The 14,108-nt window shown below is 41.6% G+C and overlaps 34 non-coding genes across 34 annotated transcripts; all 34 read right to left on the reverse strand.

Moving 5' to 3' along the window:
* Positions 1-72: 72 nt before the first annotated feature.
* On the reverse strand, positions 73-143 carry Trnag-gcc (transfer RNA glycine (anticodon GCC)). Its single transcript has one exon. It is a non-coding gene; the product is annotated as a tRNA-Gly (tRNA).
* Positions 144-150: 7 nt separating this feature from the next.
* On the reverse strand, positions 151-222 carry Trnae-uuc (transfer RNA glutamic acid (anticodon UUC)). The gene has a single exon. It is a non-coding gene; the product is annotated as a tRNA-Glu (tRNA).
* Positions 223-1,077: 855 nt separating this feature from the next.
* Trnaf-gaa (transfer RNA phenylalanine (anticodon GAA)) lies at positions 1,078-1,150 on the reverse strand. Its single transcript has one exon. It is a non-coding gene; the product is annotated as a tRNA-Phe (tRNA).
* Positions 1,151-1,156: 6 nt separating this feature from the next.
* Positions 1,157-1,230, reverse strand: Trnai-aau (transfer RNA isoleucine (anticodon AAU)). The gene has a single exon. It is a non-coding gene; the product is annotated as a tRNA-Ile (tRNA).
* Positions 1,231-1,480: 250 nt separating this feature from the next.
* Trnag-gcc (transfer RNA glycine (anticodon GCC)) lies at positions 1,481-1,551 on the reverse strand. The gene has a single exon. It is a non-coding gene; the product is annotated as a tRNA-Gly (tRNA).
* Positions 1,552-1,558: 7 nt separating this feature from the next.
* Trnae-uuc (transfer RNA glutamic acid (anticodon UUC)) lies at positions 1,559-1,630 on the reverse strand. The gene has a single exon. It is a non-coding gene; the product is annotated as a tRNA-Glu (tRNA).
* An 855-nt stretch (positions 1,631-2,485) lies between these two features.
* Positions 2,486-2,558, reverse strand: Trnaf-gaa (transfer RNA phenylalanine (anticodon GAA)). Its single transcript has one exon. It is a non-coding gene; the product is annotated as a tRNA-Phe (tRNA).
* Positions 2,559-2,564: 6 nt separating this feature from the next.
* On the reverse strand, positions 2,565-2,638 carry Trnai-aau (transfer RNA isoleucine (anticodon AAU)). Its single transcript has one exon. It is a non-coding gene; the product is annotated as a tRNA-Ile (tRNA).
* Positions 2,639-2,888: 250 nt separating this feature from the next.
* On the reverse strand, positions 2,889-2,959 carry Trnag-gcc (transfer RNA glycine (anticodon GCC)). Its single transcript has one exon. It is a non-coding gene; the product is annotated as a tRNA-Gly (tRNA).
* A 7-nt stretch (positions 2,960-2,966) lies between these two features.
* Trnae-uuc (transfer RNA glutamic acid (anticodon UUC)) lies at positions 2,967-3,038 on the reverse strand. Its single transcript has one exon. It is a non-coding gene; the product is annotated as a tRNA-Glu (tRNA).
* Positions 3,039-3,893: 855 nt separating this feature from the next.
* On the reverse strand, positions 3,894-3,966 carry Trnaf-gaa (transfer RNA phenylalanine (anticodon GAA)). Its single transcript has one exon. It is a non-coding gene; the product is annotated as a tRNA-Phe (tRNA).
* A 6-nt stretch (positions 3,967-3,972) lies between these two features.
* Positions 3,973-4,046, reverse strand: Trnai-aau (transfer RNA isoleucine (anticodon AAU)). The gene has a single exon. It is a non-coding gene; the product is annotated as a tRNA-Ile (tRNA).
* A 250-nt stretch (positions 4,047-4,296) lies between these two features.
* Positions 4,297-4,367, reverse strand: Trnag-gcc (transfer RNA glycine (anticodon GCC)). The gene has a single exon. It is a non-coding gene; the product is annotated as a tRNA-Gly (tRNA).
* A 7-nt stretch (positions 4,368-4,374) lies between these two features.
* Trnae-uuc (transfer RNA glutamic acid (anticodon UUC)) lies at positions 4,375-4,446 on the reverse strand. Its single transcript has one exon. It is a non-coding gene; the product is annotated as a tRNA-Glu (tRNA).
* An 855-nt stretch (positions 4,447-5,301) lies between these two features.
* On the reverse strand, positions 5,302-5,374 carry Trnaf-gaa (transfer RNA phenylalanine (anticodon GAA)). The gene has a single exon. It is a non-coding gene; the product is annotated as a tRNA-Phe (tRNA).
* Positions 5,375-5,380: 6 nt separating this feature from the next.
* Trnai-aau (transfer RNA isoleucine (anticodon AAU)) lies at positions 5,381-5,454 on the reverse strand. The gene has a single exon. It is a non-coding gene; the product is annotated as a tRNA-Ile (tRNA).
* A 250-nt stretch (positions 5,455-5,704) lies between these two features.
* Trnag-gcc (transfer RNA glycine (anticodon GCC)) lies at positions 5,705-5,775 on the reverse strand. The gene has a single exon. It is a non-coding gene; the product is annotated as a tRNA-Gly (tRNA).
* A 7-nt stretch (positions 5,776-5,782) lies between these two features.
* Trnae-uuc (transfer RNA glutamic acid (anticodon UUC)) lies at positions 5,783-5,854 on the reverse strand. The gene has a single exon. It is a non-coding gene; the product is annotated as a tRNA-Glu (tRNA).
* An 854-nt stretch (positions 5,855-6,708) lies between these two features.
* On the reverse strand, positions 6,709-6,781 carry Trnaf-gaa (transfer RNA phenylalanine (anticodon GAA)). The gene has a single exon. It is a non-coding gene; the product is annotated as a tRNA-Phe (tRNA).
* A 6-nt stretch (positions 6,782-6,787) lies between these two features.
* Positions 6,788-6,861, reverse strand: Trnai-aau (transfer RNA isoleucine (anticodon AAU)). The gene has a single exon. It is a non-coding gene; the product is annotated as a tRNA-Ile (tRNA).
* Positions 6,862-7,111: 250 nt separating this feature from the next.
* On the reverse strand, positions 7,112-7,182 carry Trnag-gcc (transfer RNA glycine (anticodon GCC)). The gene has a single exon. It is a non-coding gene; the product is annotated as a tRNA-Gly (tRNA).
* Positions 7,183-7,189: 7 nt separating this feature from the next.
* On the reverse strand, positions 7,190-7,261 carry Trnae-uuc (transfer RNA glutamic acid (anticodon UUC)). Its single transcript has one exon. It is a non-coding gene; the product is annotated as a tRNA-Glu (tRNA).
* An 855-nt stretch (positions 7,262-8,116) lies between these two features.
* Positions 8,117-8,189, reverse strand: Trnaf-gaa (transfer RNA phenylalanine (anticodon GAA)). Its single transcript has one exon. It is a non-coding gene; the product is annotated as a tRNA-Phe (tRNA).
* Positions 8,190-8,195: 6 nt separating this feature from the next.
* Trnai-aau (transfer RNA isoleucine (anticodon AAU)) lies at positions 8,196-8,269 on the reverse strand. The gene has a single exon. It is a non-coding gene; the product is annotated as a tRNA-Ile (tRNA).
* A 250-nt stretch (positions 8,270-8,519) lies between these two features.
* Trnag-gcc (transfer RNA glycine (anticodon GCC)) lies at positions 8,520-8,590 on the reverse strand. Its single transcript has one exon. It is a non-coding gene; the product is annotated as a tRNA-Gly (tRNA).
* Positions 8,591-8,597: 7 nt separating this feature from the next.
* On the reverse strand, positions 8,598-8,669 carry Trnae-uuc (transfer RNA glutamic acid (anticodon UUC)). Its single transcript has one exon. It is a non-coding gene; the product is annotated as a tRNA-Glu (tRNA).
* Positions 8,670-9,524: 855 nt separating this feature from the next.
* Trnaf-gaa (transfer RNA phenylalanine (anticodon GAA)) lies at positions 9,525-9,597 on the reverse strand. The gene has a single exon. It is a non-coding gene; the product is annotated as a tRNA-Phe (tRNA).
* Positions 9,598-9,603: 6 nt separating this feature from the next.
* On the reverse strand, positions 9,604-9,677 carry Trnai-aau (transfer RNA isoleucine (anticodon AAU)). The gene has a single exon. It is a non-coding gene; the product is annotated as a tRNA-Ile (tRNA).
* Positions 9,678-9,927: 250 nt separating this feature from the next.
* Trnag-gcc (transfer RNA glycine (anticodon GCC)) lies at positions 9,928-9,998 on the reverse strand. Its single transcript has one exon. It is a non-coding gene; the product is annotated as a tRNA-Gly (tRNA).
* Positions 9,999-10,005: 7 nt separating this feature from the next.
* Positions 10,006-10,077, reverse strand: Trnae-uuc (transfer RNA glutamic acid (anticodon UUC)). The gene has a single exon. It is a non-coding gene; the product is annotated as a tRNA-Glu (tRNA).
* An 855-nt stretch (positions 10,078-10,932) lies between these two features.
* On the reverse strand, positions 10,933-11,005 carry Trnaf-gaa (transfer RNA phenylalanine (anticodon GAA)). The gene has a single exon. It is a non-coding gene; the product is annotated as a tRNA-Phe (tRNA).
* Positions 11,006-11,011: 6 nt separating this feature from the next.
* Positions 11,012-11,085, reverse strand: Trnai-aau (transfer RNA isoleucine (anticodon AAU)). The gene has a single exon. It is a non-coding gene; the product is annotated as a tRNA-Ile (tRNA).
* A 2,269-nt stretch (positions 11,086-13,354) lies between these two features.
* On the reverse strand, positions 13,355-13,425 carry Trnag-gcc (transfer RNA glycine (anticodon GCC)). The gene has a single exon. It is a non-coding gene; the product is annotated as a tRNA-Gly (tRNA).
* A 7-nt stretch (positions 13,426-13,432) lies between these two features.
* Trnae-uuc (transfer RNA glutamic acid (anticodon UUC)) lies at positions 13,433-13,504 on the reverse strand. The gene has a single exon. It is a non-coding gene; the product is annotated as a tRNA-Glu (tRNA).
* Between the last annotated feature and the right edge of the window lie 604 nt (positions 13,505-14,108).

Consider the following 14,108-nt stretch of genomic DNA (forward strand, 5'->3'; position numbering starts at 1 on the left):
ATTTTGTCATCAAAGCGAAAATACACTTTCTGGGCACTCACACGAAAGGTTATCCAGGTAATGTTAAGAAAATGCATTGACCGGGAATCGAACCCGGGCCTCCCGCGTGGCAGGCGAGAATTCTACCACTGAACCATCAATGCATGCACTTTCCCAGACCGGGAATCGAACCCGGGCCGCCTGGGTGAAAGCCAGGAATCCTGACCACTAGACCATCTGGGAGCGGCGATCGATCTTTATTTGATCCAGTAAATATACTTTGACTGAAATCCGGCTCAAGGGATCATGAGCCAATTTTTAAAAAATAGGCTTTTCAATGCAAAGTACATTTAACTAAGAAGCTACTGTCGTAGAACCACTTCACGAGCCTCCATCAATATTCGCTTGCAACAAGATCTAGGCTAAGAATGCCTACATTCTCAGTTTGACAGAATTACAAAATAATAACAAACCAGCCCACGTCGACGTCACATGCACATTGCACTTCGACATTTTTCATCCAGTAGATATGACGCATTGGTTGCGAAATCGTCATAAACACAGTGTTTCCAGCTGAAAAATGTGTTCCTAATGCGAACTGACACCTCAACAAAACAAAGTGAACGAAATTAGTTGCCTCGACACGCGATTGAACCAGGGACCATTGAACATTAAACCAAGAAGCTACTATCGCAAAACTACATCACGAGCCTTCCTCAATTTTGGCTTGCAACGATATATAGGCTAGGAATGCCTACATTCTTAGTTTGGACAGAATCATTTTACTAAAATTTATAAAACAACCACCTAAACTTTACAGCATGTTTTGAGAGTAAAAGTTTCGGACAACTAATCCACGGAAAACAAATATGCGACTTCTAAATAATTTACAGCTTAGCCTGGACCTGCAATACGCTATCGCCAAAACCATATCAAACCAGCCCACGTCGACGTCACATGCGCATTGGACTGCAACATTTTTCGTCTTTTTAATATCACGCATTGGTGGAGACCTCGTCACACATAAAATGTTCCCGCTTAAAATTGTGTTCCTAAAAGGAAATGACTTCTCAAAAGAACGAAGTAATCGAAATTAGTTGCCTCGACCCGGGATTGAACCAGGGACCTTTAGATCTTCAGTCTAACGCTCTCCCAACTGAGCTATCGAGGCAAGCTTTGGCCAATACGGGGCTCGAACCCGCGACATTCGCGTTATTAGCACGACGCTCTAACCAACTGAGCTAATCGGCCTGGATTGTTTGGGGTCCAAAACAACGATTAATTTCACCATTATTCCGACTTTGAAATTTTTGTTTTATTGAAGAATTTTCTGGTAAATTGAGAATTTTTCTTTCAGCAATCCATTTCTCTAAGTTATCACGGCATATACCTCCCTATTAACGAACAACAATCCTTATTCTTCAAAACATTTTTGTCATCAAAGCGAAAATACACTTTCTGGGCACTCACACGAAAGGTTATCCAGGTAATGTTAAGAAAATGCATTGACCGGGAATCGAACCCGGGCCTCCCGCGTGGCAGGCGAGAATTCTACCACTGAACCATCAATGCATGCACTTTCCCAGACCGGGAATCGAACCCGGGCCGCCTGGGTGAAAGCCAGGAATCCTGACCACTAGACCATCTGGGAGCGGCGATCGATCTTTATTTGATCCAGTAAATATACTTTGACTGAAATCCGGCTCAAGGGATCATGAGCCAATTTTTAAAAAATAGGCTTTTCAATGCAAAGTACATTTAACTAAGAAGCTACTGTCGTAGAACCACTTCACGAACATCCATCAATATTCGCTTGCAACGAGATCTAGGCTAAGAATGCCTACATTCTCAGTTTGACAGAATTACAAAATAATAACAAACTAGCCCACGTCGACGTCACATGCACATTGCACTTCGACATTTTTCATCCAGTAGATATGACGCATTGGTTGCGAAATCGTCATAAACACAGTGTTTCCAGCTGAAAAATGTGTTCCTAATGCGAACTGACACCTCAACAAAACAAAGTGAACGAAATTAGTTGCCTCGACACGCGATTGAACCAGGGACCATTGAACATTAAACCAAGAAGCTACTATCGCAAAACTACATCACGAGCCTTCCTCAATTTTGGCTTGCAACGATATATAGGCTAGGAATGCCTACATTCTTAGTTTGGACAGAATCATTTTACTAAAATTTATAAAACAACCACCTAAACTTTACAGCATGTTTTGAGAGTAAAAGTTTCGGACAACTAATCCACGGAAAACAAATATGCGACTTCTAAATAATTTACAGCTTAGCCTGGACCTGCAATACGCTATCGCCAAAACCATATCAAACCAGCCCACGTCGACGTCACATGCGCATTGGACTGCAACATTTTTCGTCTTTTTAATATCACGCATTGGTGGAGACCTCGTCACACATAAAATGTTCCCGCTTAAAATTGTGTTCCTAAAAGGAAATGACTTCTCAAAAGAACGAAGTAATCGAAATTAGTTGCCTCGACCCGGGATTGAACCAGGGACCTTTAGATCTTCAGTCTAACGCTCTCCCAACTGAGCTATCGAGGCAAGCTTTGGCCAATACGGGGCTCGAACCCGCGACATTCGCGTTATTAGCACGACGCTCTAACCAACTGAGCTAATCGGCCTGGATTGTTTGGGGTCCAAAACAACGATTAATTTCACCATTATTCCGACTTTGAAATTTTTGTTTTATTGAAGAATTTTCTGGTAAATTGAGAATTTTTCTTTCAGCAATCCATTTCTCTAAGTTATCACGGCATATACCTCCCTATTAACGAACAACAATCCTTATTCTTCAAAACATTTTTGTCATCAAAGCGAAAATACACTTTCTGGGCACTCACACGAAAGGTTATCCAGGTAATGTTAAGAAAATGCATTGACCGGGAATCGAACCCGGGCCTCCCGCGTGGCAGGCGAGAATTCTACCACTGAACCATCAATGCATGCACTTTCCCAGACCGGGAATCGAACCCGGGCCGCCTGGGTGAAAGCCAGGAATCCTGACCACTAGACCATCTGGGAGCGGCGATCGATCTTTATTTGATCCAGTAAATATACTTTGACTGAAATCCGGCTCAAGGGATCATGAGCCAATTTTTAAAAAATAGGCTTTTCAATGCAAAGTACATTTAACTAAGAAGCTACTGTCGTAGAACCACTTCACGAACATCCATCAATATTCGCTTGCAACGAGATCTAGGCTAAGAATGCCTACATTCTCAGTTTGACAGAATTACAAAATAATAACAAACTAGCCCACGTCGACGTCACATGCACATTGCACTTCGAAATTTTTCATCCAGTAGATATGACGCATTGGTTGCGAAATCGTCATAAACACAGTGTTTCCAGCTGAAAAATGTGTTCCTAATGCGAACTGACACCTCAACAAAACAAAGTGAACGAAATTAGTTGCCTCGACACGCGATTGAACCAGGGGCCATTGAACATTAAACCAAGAAGCTACTATCGCAAAACTACATCACGAGCCTTCCTCAATTTTGGCTTGCAACGATATATAAGCTAGGAATGCCTACATTCTTAGTTTGGACAGAATCATTTTACTAAAATTTATAAAACAACCACCTAAACTTTACAGCATGTTTTGAGAGTAAAAGTTTCGGACAACTAATCCACGGAAAACAAATATGCGACTTCTAAATAATTTACAGCTTAGCCTGGACCTGCAATACGCTATCGCCAAAACCATATCAAACCAGCCCACGTCGACGTCACATGCGCATTGGACTGCAACATTTTTCGTCTTTTTAATATCACGCATTGGTGGAGACCTCGTCACACATAAAATGTTCCCGCTTAAAATTGTGTTCCTAAAAGGAAATGACTTCTCAAAAGAACGAAGTAATCGAAATTAGTTGCCTCGACCCGGGATTGAACCAGGGACCTTTAGATCTTCAGTCTAACGCTCTCCCAACTGAGCTATCGAGGCAAGCTTTGGCCAATACGGGGCTCGAACCCGCGACATTCGCGTTATTAGCACGACGCTCTAACCAACTGAGCTAATTGGCCTCGATTGTTTGGGGTCCAAAACAACGATTAGTTTCACCATTATTCCGACTTTGAAATTTTTGTTTTATTGAAGAATTTTCTGGCAAATTGAGAATTTTTCTTTCAGCAATCCATTTCTCTAAGTTATCACGGCATATACCTCCCTATTAACGAACAACAATCCTTATTCTTCAAAACAATTTTGTCATCAAAGCGAAAATACACTTTCTGGGCACTCACACGAAAGGTTATCCAGGTAATGTTAAGAAAATGCATTGACCGGGAATCGAACCCGGGCCTCCCGCGTGGCAGGCGAGAATTCTACCACTGAACCATCAATGCATGCACTTTCCCAGACCGGGAATCGAACCCGGGCCGCCTGGGTGAAAGCCAGGAATCCTGACCACTAGACCATCTGGGAGCGGCGATCGATCTTTATTTGATCCAGTAAATATACTTTGACTGAAATCCGGCTCAAGGGATCATGAGCCAATTTTTAAAAAATAGGCTTTTCAATGCAAAGTACATTTAACTAAGAAGCTACTGTCGTAGAACCACTTCACGAACCTCCATCAATATTCGCTTGCAACAAGATCTAGGCTAAGAATGCCTACATTCTCAGTTTGACAGAATTACAAAATAATAACAAACCAGCCCACGTCGACGTCACATGCACATTGCACTTTGACATTTTTCATCCAGTAGATATGACGCATTGGTTGCGAAATCGTCATAAACACAGTGTTTCCAGCTGAAAAATGTGTTCCTAATGCGAACTGACACCTCAACAAAACAAAGTGAACGAAATTAGTTGCCTCGACACGCGATTGAACCAGGGACCATTGAACATTAAACCAAGAAGCTACTATCGCAAAACTACATCACGAGCCTTCCTCAATTTTGGCTTGCAACGATATATAGGCTAGGAATGCCTACATTCTTAGTTTGGACAGAATCATTTTACTAAAATTTATAAAACAACCACCTAAACTTTACAGCATGTTTTGAGAGTAAAAGTTTCGGACAACTAATCCACGGAAAACAAATATGCGACTTCTAAATAATTTACAGCTTAGCCTGGACCTGCAATACGCTATCGCCAAAACCATATCAAACCAGCCCACGTCGACGTCACATGCGCATTGGACTGCAACATTTTTCGTCTTTTTAATATCACGCATTGGTGGAGACCTCGTCACACATAAAATGTTCCCGCTTAAAATTGTGTTCCTAAAAGGAAATGACTTCTCAAAAGAACGAAGTAATCGAAATTAGTTGCCTCGACCCGGGATTGAACCAGGGACCTTTAGATCTTCAGTCTAACGCTCTCCCAACTGAGCTATCGAGGCAAGCTTTGGCCAATACGGGGCTCGAACCCGCGACATTCGCGTTATTAGCACGACGCTCTAACCAACTGAGCTAATCGGCCTGGATTGTTTGGGGTCCAAAACAACGATTAATTTCACCATTATTCCGACTTTGAAATTTTTGTTTTATTGAAGAATTTTCTGGTAAATTGAGAATTTTTCTTTCAGCAATCCATTTCTCTAAGTTATCACGGCATATACCTCCCTATTAACGAACAACAATCCTTATTCTTCAAAACATTTTTGTCATCAAAGCGAAAATACACTTTCTGGGCACTCACACGAAAGGTTATCCAGGTAATGTTAAGAAAATGCATTGACCGGGAATCGAACCCGGGCCTCCCGCGTGGCAGGCGAGAATTCTACCACTGAACCATCAATGCATGCACTTTCCCAGACCGGGAATCGAACCCGGGCCGCCTGGGTGAAAGCCAGGAATCCTGACCACTAGACCATCTGGGAGCGGCGATCGATCTTTATTTGATCCAGTAAATATACTTTGACTGAAATCCGGCTCAAGGGATCATGAGCCAATTTAAAAAAACAGGCTTTTCAATGCAAAGTACATTTAACTAAGAAGCTACTGTCGTAGATCCACTTCACGAGCCTCCATCAATATTCGCTTGCAACGAGATCTAGGCTAAGAATGCCTACATTCTCAGTTTGACAGAATTACAAAATAATAACAAACCAGCCCACGTCGACGTCACATGCACATTGCACTTCGACATTTTTCATCCAGTATATATGACGCATTGGTTGCGAAATCGTCATAAACACAGTGTTTCCAGCCGAAAAATGTGTTCCTAATGCGAACTGACACCTCAACAAAACAAAGTGAACGAAATTAGTTGCCTCGACACGCGATTGAACCAGGGACCATTGAACATTAAACCAAGAAGCTACTATCGCAAAACTACATCACGAGCCTTCCTCAATTTTGGCTTGCAACGATATATAGGCTAGGAATGCTTACATTCTTAGTTTGGACAGAATCATTTTACTAAAATTTATAAAACAACCACCTAAACTTTACAGCATGTTTTGAGAGTAAAAGTTTCGGACAACTAATCCACGGAAAACAAATATGCGACTTCTAAATAATTTACAGCTTAGCCTGGACCTGCAATACGCTATCGCCAAAACCATATCAAACCAGCCCACGTTGACGTCACATGCGCATTGGACTGCAACATTTTTCGTCTTTTTAATGTCACGCATTGGTGGAGACCTCGTCACACATAAAATGTTCCCGCTTAAAATTGTGTTCCTAAAAGGAAATGACTTCTCAAAAGAACGAAGTAATCGAAATTAGTTGCCTCGACCCGGGATTGAACCAGGGACCTTTAGATCTTCAGTCTAACGCTCTCCCAACTGAGCTATCGAGGCAAGCTTTGGCCAATACGGGGCTCGAACCCGCGACATTCGCGTTATTAGCACGACGCTCTAACCAACTGAGCTAATCGGCCTCGATTGTTTGGGGTCCAAAACAACGATTAATTTCACCATTATTCCGACTTTGAAATTTTGGTTTTATTCAAGAATTTTCTGGCAAATTGAGAATTTTTCTTTCAGCAATCCATTTCTCTAAGTTATCACGGCATATACCTTCCTATTAACGAACAACAATCCTTATTCTTCAAAACATTTTTGTCATCAAAGCGAAAATACACTTTCTGGGCACTCACACGAAAGGTTATCCAGGTAATGTTAAGAAAATGCATTGACCGGGAATCGAACCCGGGCCTCCCGCGTGGCAGGCGAGAATTCTACCACTGAACCATCAATGCATGCACTTTCCCAGACCGGGAATCGAACCCGGGCCGCCTGGGTGAAAGCCAGGAATCCTGACCACTAGACCATCTGGGAGCGGCGATCGATCTTTATTTGATCCAGTAAATATACTTTGACTGAAATCCGGCTCAAGGGATCATGAGCCAATTTTTAAAAAATAGGCTTTTCAATGCAAAGTACATTTAACTAAGAAGCTACTGTCGTAGAACCACTTCACGAGCCTCCATCAATATTCGCTTGCAACAAGATCTAGGCTAAGAATGCCTACAATCTCAGTTTGACAGAATTACAAAATAATAACAAACCAGCCCACGTCGACGTCACATGCACATTGCACTTCGACATTTTTCATCCAGTAGATATGACGCATTGGTTGCGAAATCGTCATAAACACAGTGTTTCCAGCTGAAAAATTTGTTCCTAATGCGAACTGACACCTCAACAAAACAAAGTGAACGAAATTAGTTGCCTCGACACGCGATTGAACCAGGGATCATTGAACATTAAACCAAGAAGGTACTATCGCAAAACTACATCACGAGCCTTCCTCAATTTTGGCTTGCAACGACATATAGGCTAGGAATGCCTACATTCTTAGTTTGGACAGAATCATTTTACTAAAATTTATAAAACAACCACCTAAGCTTTACAGCATGTTTTGAGAGTAAAAGTTTCGGACAACTAATCCACGGAAAACAAATATGCGACTTCTAAATAATTTACAGCTTAGCCTGGACCTGCAATACGCTATCGCCAAAACCATATCAAACCAGCCCACGTCGACGTCACATGCGCATTGGACTGCAACATTTTTCGTCTTTTTAATATCACGCATTGGTGGAGACCTCGTCACACATAAAATGTTCCCGCTTAAAATTGTGTTCCTAAAAGGAAATGACTTCTCAAAAGAACGAAGTAATCGAAATTAGTTGCCTCGACCCGGGATTGAACCAGGGACCTTTAGATCTTCAGTCTAACGCTCTCCCAACTGAGCTATCGAGGCAAGCTTTGGCCAATACGGGGCTCGAACCCGCGACATTCGCGTTATTAGCACGACGCTCTAACCAACTGAGCTAATCGGCCTCGATTGTTTGGGGTCCAAAACAACGATTAATTTCACCATTATTCCGACTTTGAAATTTTTGTTTTATTGAAGAATTTTCTGGCAAATTGAGAATTTTTTTTTCAGCAATCCATTTCTCTAAGTTATCACGGCATATACCTCCCTATTAACGAACAACAATCCTTATTCTTCAAAACATTTTTGTCATCAAAGCGAAAATACACTTTCTGGGCACTCACACGAAAGGTTATCCAGGTAATGTTAAGAAAATGCATTGACCGGGAATCGAACCCGGGCCTCCCGCGTGGCAGGCGAGAATTCTACCACTGAACCATCAATGCATGCACTTTCCCAGACCGGGAATCGAACCCGGGCCGCCTGGGTGAAAGCCAGCAATCCTGACCACTAGACCATCTGGGAGCGGCGATCGATCTTTATTTGATCCAGTAAATATACTTTGACTGAAATCCGGCTCAAGGGATCATGAGCCAATTTTTAAAAAATAGGCTTTTCAAAGCAAAGTACATTTAACTAAGAAGCTACTGTCGTAGAACCACTTCACGAGCCTCCATCAATATTCGCTTGCAACAAGATCTAGGCTAAGAATGCCTACATTCTCAGTTTGACAGATATACAAAATAATAACAAACCAGCCCACGTCGACGTCACATGCACATTGCACTTCGACATTTTTCATCCAGTAGATATGACGCATTGGTTGCGAAATCGTCATAAACACAGTGTTTCCAGCTGAAAAATGTGTTCCTAATGCGAACTGACACCTCAACAAAACAAAGTGAACGAAATTAGTTGCCTCGACACGCGATTGAACCAGGGATCATTGAACATTAAACCAAGAAGCTACTATCGCAAAACTACATCACGAGCCTTCCTCAATTTTGGCTTGCAACGACATATAGGCTAGGAATGCCTACATTCTTAGTTTGGACAGAATCATTTTACTAAAATTTATAAAACAACCACCTAAGCTTTACAGCATGTTTTGAGAGTAAAAGTTTCGGACAACTAATCCACGGAAAACAAATATGCGACTTCTAAATAATTTACAGCTTAGCCTGGACCTGCAATACGCTATCGCCAAAACCATATCAAACCAGCCCACGTCGACGTCACATGCGCATTGGACTGCAACATTTTTCGTCTTTTTAATATCACGCATTGGTGGAGACCTCGTCACACATAAAATGTTCCCGCTTAAAATTGTGTTCCTAAAAGGAAATGACTTCTCAAAAGAACGAAGTAATCGAAATTAGTTGCCTCGACCCGGGATTGAACCAGGGACCTTTAGATCTTCAGTCTAACGCTCTCCCAACTGAGCTATCGAGGCAAGCTTTGGCCAATACGGGGCTCGAACCCGCGACATTCGCGTTATTAGCACGACGCTCTAACCAACTGAGCTAATCGGCCTCGATTGTTTGGGGTCCAAAACAACGATTAATTTCACCATTATTCCGACTTTGAAATTTTTGTTTTATTGAAGAATTTTCTGGCAAATTGAGAATTTTTCTTTCAGCAATCCATTTCTCTAAGTTATCACGGCATATACCTCCCTATTAACGAACAACAATCCTTATTCTTCAAAACATTTTTGTCATCAAAGCGAAAATACACTTTCTGGGCACTCACACGAAAGGTTATCCAGGTAATGTTAAGAAAATGCATTGACCGGGAATCGAACCCGGGCCTCCCGCGTGGCAGGCGAGAATTCTACCACTGAACCATCAATGCATGCACTTTCCCAGACCGGGAATCGAACCCGGGCCGCCTGGGTGAAAGCCAGGAATCCTGACCACTAGACCATCTGGGAGCGGCGATCGATCTTTATTTGATCCAGTAAATATACTTTGACTGAAATCCGGCTCAAGGGATCATGACCCAATTTTTAAAAAACAGGCTTTTCAATGGAAAGTACATTTAACTAAAATGCTACTGTCGTAGAACCACTTCACGAGCCTCCATCAATATTCGCTTGCAACGAGATCTAGGCTAAGAATGCCTACATTCTCAGTTTGACAGAATTACAAAATAATAACAAACCAGCCCACGTCGACGTCACATGCACATTGCACTTCGACATTTTTCATCCAGTAGATATGACGCATTGGTTGCGAAATCGTCATAAACACAGTGTTTCCAGCTGAAAAATGTGTTCCTAATGCGAACTGACACCTCAACAAAACAAAGTGAACGAAATTAGTTGCCTCGACACGCGATTGAACCAGGGACCATTGAACATTAAACCAAGAAGCTACTATCGCAAAACTACATCACGAGCCTTCCTCAATTTTGGCTTGCAACGATATATAGGCTAGGAATGCCTACATTCTTAGTTTGGACAGAATCATTTTACTAAAATTTATAAAACAACCACCTAAACTTTACAGCATGTTTTGAGAGTAAAAGTTTCGGACAACTAATCCACGGAAAACAAATATGCGACTTCTAAATAATTTACAGCTTAGCCTGGACCTGCAATACGCTATCGCCAAAACCATATCAAACCAGCCCACGTCGACGTCACATGCGCATTGGACTGCAACATTTTTCGTCTTTTTAATATCACGCATTGGTTGAGACCTCGTCACACATAAAATGTTCCCGCTTAAAATTGTGTTCCTAAAAGGAAATGACTTCTCAAAAGAACGAAGTAATCGAAATTAGTTGCCTCGACCCGGGATTGAACCAGGGACCTTTAGATCTTCAGTCTAACGCTCTCCCAACTGAGCTATCGAGGCAAGCTTTGGCCAATACGGGGCTCGAACCCGCGACATTCGCGTTATTAGCACGACGCTCTAACCAACTGAGCTAATCGGCCTGGATTGTTTGGGGTCCAAAACAACGATTAACCTTTGTCCTACTGCATGGGTACATTTGTAACTTTTCCAATTTTAAATTAAGGCAGTCTTTTTTCTAGAAACCTGAGGGACCTGAGATTTCCTGACATCTCTACATCTTTTTGTTAGATTATGCAGAGTAAATTTCGGCAAAAAGCTTTACACGTTACCGAGATAGAGGATCGAGTTGTTTTTACACCCTTAAGAGGCGGCATGGGTACAATTGTACCCTTACACATTTTGTATCGAAATGACGCCGGAATACATAACACAAAGACAATTTTTTGAATGTTGAGTGAAACAGGTTACAGAAATGATTTATTTGGTACAGAAATATGAAAGAAAACTTAATCAAGGTGGTTTTAGTCCGTTTCACAAGTAATGCACTTTGTTTTTGTTACTGAGTGTTCGTCGCTAACAGGCTGAACGCAAACCACGCAGCTTTTCCTGGTCTTTCGTCATTTTCGTTTCTGGTGTCTGCCACATAGCAGTTACCAACAATCGGTGTAGCTCCATTACTTCCATGGGATTTTTTGAAGTTAGTTCGACTTCTGACGGTGTCGCAGTGTGCCGTCCTAGAACCATTTCCACTGCAGCTCGAAGGAAACGGTTTCTCATCACCATCCGGTTGGCAGAGCGAGCTTCCCCTGAAGGCATACATAGCTGTTTCACAAGATCTTTCAGAAACTCTCTCCGTTGGTCCTTTTTCTAGAACTCTTGGTTGTGCTCCCTGTAGATGATAAACGACGCTAAGCCAGTGAAGTCGATCATAAAAACGCCAATGGCCAACGCAATGTCCGTCGTTTACACTTCACTCACCCAGCATTTTGTCCATCGTGTCCAACCCACCTTTGGTTTTGACATAAGACTTGATTATCTAGGGTTTGCTTGATTGCGTCGCTTCGACTTCTCCAGTTATGTGCATGGATGATAGAAGAGCACAACCGATTTTTTTTTCTTTGGTACATATGAACAGACTCTTGCATCTTGATGGTAGACGAAATTGGTCGAGTAAACCGCCCTTTTCTTGGCAGGCTGCATGTTGCTAGGCAAAAACTTTTTGTTTTTTCTGACTGTTCCAACTAAAGTCATGTCCCATGTGTTCATTACATTAGCTAGCTGTGCCTGTAAAGAAAGTATCGGTGGTGACATTTCTTCCAGAGCCTTTATACAAACAAGCCAGGTTCTGAACTGCTCGCTCACCAATATTTATTTGTCTGGGACCATCTACTGGTTTACCAGTATAAATCTGACCATGTAGCGGGTGGGAGTTTGATGCATCACGAGCCCAGAAATCCTTGATGCCATATTTAGCCGGTTTTGATGGTATATAATTATATACTGTGTAAATTTAGTATGTCCTCGATATGGAAACAATTGTTCATCTATGGTGATGCTTTCATGTGGTTTGTATGCTCTCTCCAAATTTTTATTCAGCATGAGCCAAATATCTCGTATTGGTGCAGCTTTATCTTTTTACACATGCTTTGCACGGGTATTTTCGTTGTCAAATCAAATAAATCTGAGCATCATCTTGAAGCGATCTCGAAACATAGCTGCACGTACAAGAGGCAAAGCATCTACTTTCCACATATCTTCCACATTATCTTTGTTATTTCTGCGTACACCAGCAACAATAAGGATGCCAATAAATGCTAAACTTTAGCATTTATTGGCATAGATTCTTTAGCAGCTAAAAAATCTATGCTAAATTTCGAATCGGTGAAATGCCATGTAATATCAGCGGAAATTTATGGGAGTTAAGGACAGGGGCATAATGAGCTGTTTTTCTGAGTATAATCGAGGTCACAATAATAACATATCATATAGCGTTGTTCAATGTCTACGTGGCCTACCAACACGTGTGATACTTCTGTAGAGCACAGTATTTAAACATTCGGACCATTAAATACGGCACACCGTACAAAAAGTATAACTAATTTGGGAATTTCAATATTAAATGTTTGTGGGTACAATTGTACCCATACCGCCTTTTAGCGGTGTAAAATTATGCAGTAGGACAAAGGTTAATTTCACCATTATTCCGACTTTGAAATTTTTTTTTTATTGAAGAATTTTCTGGCAAATTGAGAATTTTTCTTTCAGCAATCCATTTCTCTAAGTTATCACGGCATATACCTCCCTATTAACGAACAACAATCCTTATTCTTCAAAACATTTTTGTCATCAAAGCGAAAATACACTTTCTGGTCACTCACACGAAAGGTTATCCAGGTAATGTTAAGAAAATGCATTGATCGGGAATCGAACCCGGGCCTCCCGCGTGGCAGGCGAGAATTCTACCACTGAACCATCAATGCATGCACTTTCCCAGACCGGGAATCGAACCCGGGCCGCCTGGGTGAAAGCCAGGAATCCTGACCACTAGACCATCTGGGAGCGGCGATCGATCTTTATTTGATCCAGTAAATATACTTTGACTGAAATCCGGCTCAAGGGATCATGATCCAATTTTTAAAAAATAGGCTTTTCAATGCAAAGTACATTTAACTAAGAAGCTACTGTCGTAGAACCACTTCACGAGCCTCCATCAATATTCGCTTGCAACGAGATCTAGGCTAAGAATGCCTACATTCTCAGTTTGACAGAATTACAAAATAATAACAAACCAGCCCACGTCGACGTCACATGCACATTGCACTTCGACATTTTTCATCCAGTAGATATGACGCATTGGTTGCGAAATCGTCATAAACACAGTGTTTCCAGCTGAAAAATGTGTTCCTAATGCGAACTGACACCTCAACAAAACAAAGTGAACGAAATTAGTTGCCTCGACACGCGATTGAACCAGGGACCATTGAACATTAAACCAAGAAGCTACTATCGCAAAACTACATCACGAGCCTTCCTCAATTTTGGCTTGCAACGATATTCAGGCTAGGAATGCCTACATTCTTAGTTTGGACAGAATCATTTTACTAAAATTTATAAAACAACCACCTAAACTTTACAGCATGTTTTGAGAGTAAAAGTTTCGGAC

This window comes from Clavelina lepadiformis, chromosome 7 (genome assembly GCF_947623445.1).
Source record: "Clavelina lepadiformis chromosome 7, kaClaLepa1.1, whole genome shotgun sequence".
Taxonomy (NCBI): domain Eukaryota; kingdom Metazoa; phylum Chordata; class Ascidiacea; order Aplousobranchia; family Clavelinidae; genus Clavelina; species Clavelina lepadiformis.